At 36.3% G+C, this 11,131-nt stretch overlaps 1 pseudogene; it reads left to right on the forward strand.

The window, feature by feature from the left end:
• Window positions 1-2,411: 2,411 nt before the first annotated feature.
• On the forward strand, window positions 2,412-3,356 carry LOC140523281 (olfactory receptor 5G29-like; annotated as a pseudogene).
• The last annotated feature ends 7,775 nt before the right edge of the window (window positions 3,357-11,131 follow it).

Raw genomic sequence — 11,131 nt, forward strand, 5'->3', positions numbered from 1 at the left:
AGCAGTGGCAGCTTATGCTATTTCTCAATCCACACCATTGAATTGATATCTTTCCCTTCCTAATGAAGCAGTTAGTGCTAGAACTGAGGACAGGCTTAATACTAACAGAAAATTTCCAGCCTTTTGGAGGTCGAAGTGAAGAAGGGAAAAATGGAAAGACATCACAGAATGAATTTCTGCAAAAAAAGAAGTAACTGTCTCAAAAGAGAGTAATAAAGAGGAATATAGGGCTCTGGGACTCCTAACTAATTTGAGAATCTGTGTCCTTTCCACTAGTCCACACTGCCTATTGCTTACTCCATTCTCTTTTTATTCTAAGGAGATTTTGCTCTTAGTTTGGGATAAAGTTAGGGTTCTAGGATATTTTCATTACTGGGCACCTCTAGCCACCTTTGTTGAAGGAAGTAGTAACATGGGTGACTGAGAAAAAAAGAGGAGTACTCCACGGATACACAGAGACAGTGGCATTCCCTTTCCCAAATGGTTGACCAAAACATGCCATTTTTTTCCTCTTTATCTGAAATATGTATCAAAAAATTCAGTGAGAAATGGAAAAAAAAGAGTAAAACTGAATGGACTAATGGTCACTGCATGACCTAAGGCAACGTGTATTAGTAACCTATTTATTTCAGTCAGTGTTCAAGATATGAGTGCCTGACTGTAGAAAACGTACTACTTGGCTCTTAGTGTACAAAGGAAAAATGAATCAGGGTTCTCAGCACTTCTCAATCTACTGGACAAGTTGGCCTGGGAGTATGAAACCCTGCTTAACTACCTTTAGGATGTTAAATTGTTCCTAAGGAACAGTGATGGTTTAGCTTTCCTGCTTTTGGAGCCTGTGAGGAGACTGAGGGTTTAACCATGAATCTGAAAGGTTTTTCATTGTAATGGCTGGAGAGAGAGAGAGAGTAAGAAGACGGAGAACAAGGGTCAATAGAACATTTCCTGAGGGACCTGTTTTTAAATTGTTTCTTGTTAAGGTAAATAACAGAAATGCTTGATGCTCTAACTCCTAAGAAGAAGTATCACTTATATAATGCTCTAAAGAGTGCAAAGTTCTTCACAAATATTATATCATTTTATCCTCACTACACACTTTTAAGGAAAGTACTACCACTTCCATTTTATTGATGATGTAATCAATGGAGATCGAGGTTAAATGATTTGTCCAAGGACACCAAGCTGCTGAATCCCTGAAGGGGGTTTCAAATTCAAATTTGCACTGCTGACAAGGCCATCTAGAGGGTGATCAATAAAGATTACTTTGGCATTCTGAGAGAATTGAATAGTGGAAGCTCCCCATTTCTGAATTTAAGGAGAAGTCAGAAATACCACAACTTTGGCTCTGATCTTTCTCCCAGCAGTTTCATGTTAAAAAATTATTCATATCATAGTTTTCTTATCTGATACCTTCTATTTAAACTGCATGAATTATAATTTTGACATAAGTCATGAGAATTACACTGTTTTAAAGACATATTTGCACACATGCATATATGTAAATTTACTTCCCTCTCTCTTCTCTCTCTCTGTTTCTTCATTTATTATATATTGTATATATTATATTGTATATATGTTATATATTGACAATATATACTATATGGAGAGACAGAAAGAGAGAGACAGAAATACAGAGACAGAGAGAGATATAGAGAGAGCGAAGAAAAATATGAGAAAAGAGACTTATCCAGTTATTTCAGAAATACTATTTAATAAACTGGTCTTACTTAAATACAAATAATTGTAACTGAACATACTCAGTGATTGCCTTGTACCCTGGAACATGAATGAATAAAAACAAATGAGGTACTTACAGTACCAAATGACTGCTTTTCCATCTAGGCTACAAATAAACTCTCCAAAATAACTTGTAGAGTATTGTATATTGTAAGGAAAATTGTATATTGTAAGGAAAATTGTGTATTGTAAGGGAATTTATTTTTTTCTTCTAAGCTATTTTAAAATTTCTCAACCTGAGAGAACAATGAGCATTCTATATATACAAAGTAAGAGATAAAAAGTTAATTATTTATATAACTGCGAATTTCAATCCCATCCAGTTTTCTTAAAGCACATATAAACTATAATAAAAAATCCAAACTATTATTTCATACATGTCCTCTTCCTCTGGTATGCCATCTGAATTACTCCCCTTTGTACCTTAAAAATAGTTCATATTGCTACCCTTTTTTCTTTTCTTTTTCTTTATGACATCAGCTTTATTGCTACTCCATCCCACTGTCCCCATCCAAAACAGGGGAATAAAATCTTTATTATGATAATTTCATGAAGAAGAAAACACTAACCATTATTCTTTGAAGGAAACTAGGTCTTGTAAGAGAGTAGAACATTCTAGAAAATTTAGTAATAAAAATAGTCTTTCTCTTTCTTTTATCAGGTTGTAGCAGATAATGGAAGCTAGGAATCAAACCATGGTGACTGAATTTCTTTTTGTGGGATTTACAGAGGATCTCCAGCAACAGGTTCTCCTCTTTCTTATGTTTCTGTTTTTCTATCTCATCACTGTCTTTGGAAACCTGGACATGATCATCCTGATATGGATAGACTCCCAGCTTCACACCCCCATGTACTTTTTTCTCAGTCACTTATCCTTTGTGGATTTCTGCTCTTCTGCTACCATTGCTCCAAAGATGTTGGCTGACTTCTTTGTGGAAAAGAAGACCTTTTCTTTCCTGGGATGTGCAGCCCAGACGGGATCCTACGCACTCTTTGTGGCCACTGAGTGTTTCCTTTTAGCTGCAATGGCATATGACCGATATGCGGCAATCTGCAACCCATTACTCTATACAGTTGTCATGTCCCAGAGTGTCTGTGTACATCTGGTGGTTGTGCCTTATGCCATGGGCCTTCTGAATGATATGACACATGCAGTCCTCTTTTTCCACTCTCCCTTCTGTAGCCAGAAAATCATCAATCATTTCTTCTGTGATGTCTCACCCTTGCTCTCTATTGCATGTGTTGATACTCACATAGTTAAGTTAATCCTTTCCATCGTGGGTGGAGCTCTGGGAGTCTTCAGTGGCCTAGTCATTCTAACTTCCTACATTTACATCCTTATGACCATCCTGAAGATGCTGTCTATGGATGTATTTCCAAAGCCTTCTCCACCTGTTCCTCACACCTGACAACTGTCAGCATAATGTATGGGACCCTCTTCTTCATCTACGTGAGGCCCAATGCAGACTTCTCCCTGGACCTCAACAAGGTGGTTTCTGTGTTCTACACAACAGTGATCCCCATGTTGAATCCACTTATCTATAGCCTGAGGAACAAGGAGGTGAAAAAATGCCTTCAGAAGGCCTTTAGAAAGAAACAAAATTCCTATGGTCAAATAAGAATGAAGTCATTTTATGATATTCTATGGAAGAGGATCCGTTCTGTGACTAGGGAGTGAAGGACCTTATTAAGTTGTGACTAGAGTGCAGAAGTCCTAGCACGCATGCCCTGAAGGGTCTCAGCTGGAATCTCTTGTTCATGTGGGTATGCATAAACACATACACACATAAATGCAGAGACATATATGCACATATACACACATGTATATATGTGTATGTATTTGTGTTTGTACACACACACACACACACACACACACAGATAAACACACATCTTTAAGTGCTTTTAAACTTTCAGATTGTCCTTTCATCTCAGGTTCTGGAACCATCATTGAGAACAAATATTTTGTGTGGAGAAGAAGCTTATATTCCCTATTGCCAATATCAGTTGATAAACAGTTGCTTTAATGGTTAGATACACCCAAGAACCCAGTTTACCCAAGGTCATCAGCTTATCTTCTTCGCCATCTGCTATAGCCTTCATCCTGAGGAGCAACTCCCCCAAAAGTTGCAACCTGTCATTGCTTCCATGGGTCCTCCAGGAATAGACAAAACCTAGAAAATCCTATAGTTGCCATAAAATTCCTAAGAAATATCAAATAGTTCAACACTTGAAACTCTTTTGGTCTTATTCATGGAAATGACATCAAAGAAATTGTGTTGCCATCTATTTTGTTGCTTATGCTAAGGACTGTGGGACTTTTCCTTTTGACTTCAGATGAAACTTTCTATATTTTTGTCTCTCTCCCCTCCTTCGCCATTACAATGTGAGCTCTTTGTGAGCAGAGATATCTTACTTTTTGATTTCTATTCTCAGCTCCTTATCAAGATATTTTGCACTTGTGTTTAATGTGTTTTTCATACAGATAAAACATTAAACCTGTTGTAACCTGTGATCCATGAAATTTGTATTTTTCTTTTGAAAACACATTTTGATTACTATTTGAAAATAATTAGTTTCTTTTGCAATTCTGTTTTTTTTTAATTTTATGATTTTAAAAGCATTCTGCTAAGAAATTCATAGCTTTTCTCAGACTGCCAAAAGTTCCACAATGTTAAAAAAATTTAAGGACCGTTGGTCTATGAAGTAGACTTAAAATTTTTCAGGTAGCAGTTGATATTGGAACTGATATTGTTTATTTTCAACTCAAGGAGGAAAAAAATTTGACCCTCCCTTCCCCACTTTTATACGTGAAAAATCAAGGCCTGTGGAAAAGTCAGTTATGTGTTTGGATGTATTGAAGGAGTCAGAAATCTGTGAGAGCTAATCCTTCCTCAGAAACTTATTACCTGAATAAGTTGTTTAAATTAAACCTTAGCTTCTTCATCTACAAAACAGGCACAATGATAGTTACTACCACACAAAATTATGAGACTGTAATAAAGGTGTACATATAATATATGTATATATACACAAAAACATATACACACATATACGTATATACATACATTCATGAACACACATATATACACACATATACATATATATATACACATGAACTTTACAATCCTTAACACTATTATTATAAATTATATTTTCCTTAAGATAATAGTAAGATGTTTTTGCTACTTCTTTAGACACACACAACACACACACCCACCCATCTCCCCCACTCCCCACCACACACACATATACACACACTAGATGAAGGAAGTGCTTTTTTTATGGTGTTATAGAGCAGGTTGAATATTGGCAAATAATTCAAGAGGAACTCAACTGAGGTTTGAATTTCTGTTCTCATTTCCAGCCAAGTTCAGGATTCAATTGAGTTCAAATTTAACTCAACTCAAAAAAACATGAATTAAGTTTCAGATATGTATGTGCTCATGTAAGATGTTAATGGTTTATCTATAAAGTTGTCTAAATGTGTGGTCACAGTGTGGAGAGATGTCTCTGTCAATGGTCCATGCCTCCCTAGATAAACACACTTGGATGATTTTTATAATTATTTTATTTGTTTTCAGTTTTCTACAATCACTTTTATATATCTTAGATTATCTCCCTCTCTTCCTTCTTCCCCGCGCTTTCCCCCTCCCTCCTTGAGATGGTGTGCAATCTTATATTGGTTCTACACATATATTCTTTTTTTTATTTTTACATTACGACATTCATTTCCACAAAATTTTGAGTTCTAATTTTTCTCCTCATCTCTCCCCTCTCCTCGCCCCATAACACCTTGCATTCTGATTACCCCTTCCCTCAATGTGTCCTCCCTTCTGTCACATGCCCCTCTTCACTTATCCCCTTTTCCTCTCATATCTTGTAGGGCAAGAGAGATTTTTATACCCCATTACCTATATATCTTACTTCTCAGTTATATACAATAACAATTCTCAACATTCGTTTCTAATACTTTCAATTCCAACTTCTCTCCCTTCCTCCCTCCCCAACCATGCCCACTGAGAAGGCAAGCAATTCAGCACAGGCTATATATGTGTTGTTTTGCAAAAGATTTCCATAATAGTTATGTTGTGTAAGACTAAGTATATTGCCATCCATCCTATCTTGTCCCTCTCTTTTTCTATTCTCTCATTTGACCTTGTCCCTTCCCAAAAGTGTTTGCTTCTAGTTACTCCCTTCTCCCATTTGCCCTTCCTTCTATCATCCCCCTTACCCCACTTGTCCACTTCTCCTCTACTTTCCTGTAGTGTAAGATAGATTTTCATACCAAATTAAGTGAGCATGTTATTCTCTCTTAAGCCATATGTGAAGAGAGCAAACTTCACTTTTCCCGTCTCACCTCCTCTCTTTTCTCCTCTTTTAGAAAAGATTTTTCTTAACTCTTTTATGAGTGATAATTTGCCCCAATATACTTCTCCTTGTCTCCTCTCAATATATTCCTTTCTCACTCCTTAATTTTATTTTTTTATAGATGTCACCCCTTCTGATTCAACTCAACCTATGCTCTCTCTGTGTGTATATATATATATACATATATATATATATACACAAACATATATGTGTATACATATATGTGTGTGTGTGTATAATCCCTCCACCTACCCAAATATTGAGAAATGTCTCAAGAGTTACAAATATTATCTTTCCAGGTAGGAATACAAACAGTACAGCCTTAAAAAGTCCTTTATGATTTCTCTTTCCTGTTTACCTTTTCATGCTTCTCTTCATTCTTGTATTTGAAAGTCAAATTTTCTCTTCAGTTCTGGTCTTTTCATCAAGAATGCTTGAAAGTCCTCTATATCATTGAATAACCATTTTTTGCCTTGAAGTATTATACTCAGTTTTGCTGGGTAGGTGATTCTTGGTTTTAATCCCAGTTCCTTTGACTTCTAGAATATCCTATTCCAAGCCCTTTGATCCCTAATTTGGAAGCTCCCAAACCCTGTGTTGTCCTGATTACATTTTCAAAATACTCAAATTGTTTTTTCTGTCTGTTTGTAATATATTCTCCTTGACCTGAGAACTCTGAAATTTAACCACAATATTCCTAGGAGCTTCTATTTTCAGGTCTCTTTCAGGAGATGATTGGTGGATTCGTTCAATATTCATTTTGCCCTCATGTTCTAGAATATCAGGGTGGTTTTCTCTAATAATTTCATGAAAGATAATGACTAGGCTTTTTTTTTTATCGTGGCTTTCAGGTAGCCCCATAATTTTTAAATTGCCTCTCCTAGATCTGTTTTCCAGGTCAGTTGTTTTTCCAATGAGATATTTCACATTATCTTCTAATTTTTCCTTCTTTTTGGTGTTGTTTTGTAATTTCTTGCTTTATCATAAAATCATTAGCTTCCCTCTGCTCCACTCTCATTTTTAAAGAACTATTTTCTTCAGTGAACTTTTGAATTTCCTTTTCCATTTGGATAACTCTGCTTTTTAAAGTCTTCTTCTCATTAGCTTTATGGACCTCTTTTCCCAACTGAGTTAGCCTGTTTTTAAAGGTGCTATTTTCTTCAACATTTTTTTGGGTCTCCTTAGCAAGCTGTTGACTTGCTTTTCAAGCTCTTCCATGACCTGAGCCCATTGCATATTCATTTTAGAGATACTGGATGCAGTAGCCTTGACTTCCTTTGACAGTATGCATTGTTCTTCCTTATATGAAAGAATGGAAGGAAACTCCTGTAAATCAAGAAAGTAACCTTCTATGGTCATATTTTTTTCCCTTTTTTAGGCATTTTTCCAGCCACTTACTTGACCTCTGAATCCTTTGTCAAGAGGAGGGTTGTAGTGCTCCTCCTCACCCCAGAACCTTGCTCAGGGCTGAGATTCAGATCAGCTGCTCAACTCCCCCAAGGGTTTTAAGTTGAGCAGCTCCAATAATGGAAGCTGTAGCCTAACTCAGCCACAGCCACGCACTGTCACCCTGCTGCTGCTGCTCTTGCCACTGCTGCTTGGGGCCCATGCTGGAGGAAACCGTGCTCTCTTCTCACCCAACTGAGAAAGCCCTCTCACTGACCTTTGAAGTTTTCTTTAGCGCTTGTGGGTTGAGGGATCTGAGACCCTGCCTGCTGGGGACTCTGCCCCAGAGGCCTATTCTGGTCCTGTTCCTCTTGATGCCATTCAGCCAGGGCTAGACTCTGCTCTACTCAGTGTCCCATGGGATAACACCTTTCCTGTCATTCTTCCAGGTTGCCTTTGGCTGAAAATATCTTTCACTCTGTCTTTCTGTGACTTCTGCTGTTCTAGAATTTGTTAAGAGTCATTATTAACAGGTTTTTTATGGGCTGTGGGAGAAGAGCTACAGTATGTGCATCTTTTCACTCTGCCATCTTGGCTCCGCCCCCTGTTTAACTTGTTCTTGATGTCTCATAGAGTCATTAGCTTCCACTTGCCCAATTCTAAGTTTTAATGAATTGTTTTCTTCAGTTAGCTTTTGTATTTCTTTTTCCATTTGTCCAATTGTATGTTTTAAGGAGTTGTTTCTTCCAGTATATTTTTTTCCATTTTATTAATTGCAGTTTTAATTTTTTCTTTTGCCTCTCTTATTTGACGTTGAATATCCTTTTTGAGCTTTTGCAAGAAGGCTTTTCATGCTTGAGAGTAGTTCATATTCCACTTTGAAGTGACAAATGTTGGTGTATTGACCATGTTGTCTTCTCTTGAATTTGTGTTTTTATCTGTCCTGGACTGGAAATCTGACACAGTCTGTCTCTTTGTGGATTTTCCTACTCTAGAGTTTATTCAGTTTCACCTTTGGGCAATATTTGAAGGAATTTTGGGGATAGCTCAGGAGAGTCCCTGCTTTCACTCCACCATCTTCACTCTACCCCCTCACTCCTCCATCTTGGTTCCACTTTATATAGCCTCCCAGAGGGGTTTATCTCATATCCCAGAAGGCTAGACCTCTCAGCATTGTATGAATACTGAAGAAGCACATATCTCTCACTTTCAAAACATGACCAGTACATCTCATCTTCGTCATACCTTCTTAGTAATGATCTTCCAGTCCTATTGCTTTATTAGTTCTCTCAAACCCCTTTATTAATACATTATCTGAACTATTAAGTATATTCATTAGTATATGTAACTATGAAAGTCCCTTCTAGCTTTGAGAACACAGAGTCATAGAAATTCAAAGTGAGAAAGAACCTCAGAGATCATTTAAACCAAGTCATGATACGATAGCAATCCTCTCTACAATATGAAAACTTCTTAGAATAAATTTTATGATTACACACTTTGATATATTGAAAGGACTTTTTCTTTGTTTGTTGATTATTTCTTTTTATATGAGATAAAGGGGCTGAAGTAGATGATCTTTGAGTTCTCTTCTAGCCCTAAGATTCTATCATTCTAAGGATTTCAAAGGAATAAGAACTTCAGGCCTCTCAGTGTGAGTTAAATGTAATAAAGTTGATTCCATACCACAGGTGTCTGCTCTAGAGATGGTGCTAGGATTGGAGGAGGTAAGAAGGTATAAAGGAAGGAGATACTTTGATGCAGATCCTACCCTGAGCAATAGTTCTGAATAATTCCTCATCTTCCCAATCTGAAGAAAGGGGACATCAGTCAGAAGCATGTAATAGAGAGCTTTTTTAGATGATCTCATAAAAGAGGCATTGTTGTTAACTTTGCTGAGCCTCATGACCGTTAGCTTGCCTACTGCAAAAATAATTCTTTGTCCATGGCAACCTTGGAAACAAATGCAATACCAGCTTTAATAGTCCCCATTACAGAAATTATGAATATTATTACTATAACTTGAAACAGGATGCTACAACTTAAAGATAATTAACATTTAACTCTTATTCTAGGGAATGGAAAAAGAAGCCTGTGTGAGGCACCATGAAAAAACTAAGTTTTTCCCTGTCCTTTTGGAGGACCGAAGAATGATCATTTAATTCCTATCTGTAATGAGTCCACTAGAAGATGATCAGCTTAACAGTCATCCTGGGAATATTGTTACTCGTCATGGCTGAAGAGAGACTGTTTAATCACAAAGACTGCTGAAACAGACTAACAAATTGCCTCAGGGAAAATGCATGGTGTATAGAAAAAAGGACCAAGCTTTCTTAAGAAACTGAGTCATTTTTTTTCACATGACATAAGATTATGAAGAGAATTATTGAAAATAACTGTAAACCAATATCCTAAGAGAGCTGAATATTGGAGAGAGGTGGGACAAGGCAACAGTTGCTGTTGATAGATACAGTTGATTCCAGCTGTGATCTTTCTGTCTGAGTTTGACCATTTAGGTCAAAAGTAATGCTTATTTCACTGTAAAACCATTTAAATAGTTTTGTTTCACTGATGTTAAGCCTATGAGACAAGTGGGTTTGATACATTGAGAGTTATGAGTTAAAGTTATGGGAAAAGGGAGTTTTCCTCTAGTTTAGTTAATAAACGGGAATAGAGACTCATAATCAATTGAATTTATGAGATGAATTATACATTTCTATTAATTTAAAAGAAACAGAAACCCCACACTAGTTGATAACCCTTGAATCTAGGATAAGAACTAATAACAAGTCAAGTAGCATGTCAAAGCTGGGGTTTTCATGTGTTTGTTGCATGTAGCAATTTTTGCATGATTAATGCTGCTTCTGTTTTTCATATTTTCAAAAAAATATTTAGAATTAAAAATATATTTTAAACACCAAAACTCAAAAACAGAATATAGAAAAAGAAAAATATCATAAACTTAAATATTGAAACAAATGCAAAGTCAAAAAAGAAAAAAGGCATGTCATGTGCACAGCAGCACATGAGAGGATTCAAAATATATAGCAATAAATTTTCATTTCAAGAAAGCTTGTATGGTAAATACTACACATTGGGTTGAGAGTTGTCCATCTTTGCGTCCTTGTAAGTTTTCTTCTGCTCTCCGCTGTAATCATCATTTTCTTGTTTTGATTATTTTATTCGCATTTTCATGTCTTTACTATAGCGACATTTTTGCAGTTTTGCTGTTGTGCAAATTTGCTTTGGATATATGGATATGAATGAAGTATGTGATATAGACATATATTATAACTGACAAGTGATTTAGTCTTGCATTTATGTAAGCAATATGATTAGTATATTTTTTTTAATTTGCCCTGTCTATTGTATATATTATTGGGACATATTTTCAAAAATGTAATTTAAAGACTCTTCCCTGGGAAGTGGTGTTATTCATCCTTGCTCCGTTGAATGGTCATATACAATTTAATGTTATGTTGTATAGTTCCAAATATCATATTGCTACAGCAGATTTTGCAAAGGAGGGCAAAATTCCATACCCCATGGAGGAATATAGACCCTTATTGGCAAGGAGACTGAAGGAAAGGGCAGTTTTTCTTAACTGAAAGGAGGGACTGAAGAGCCATGGGATGTAAAA

Source organism: Notamacropus eugenii, chromosome 2 (genome assembly GCF_028372415.1).
Source record: "Notamacropus eugenii isolate mMacEug1 chromosome 2, mMacEug1.pri_v2, whole genome shotgun sequence".
NCBI classification, from domain to species: Eukaryota; Metazoa; Chordata; class Mammalia; order Diprotodontia; family Macropodidae; genus Notamacropus; species Notamacropus eugenii.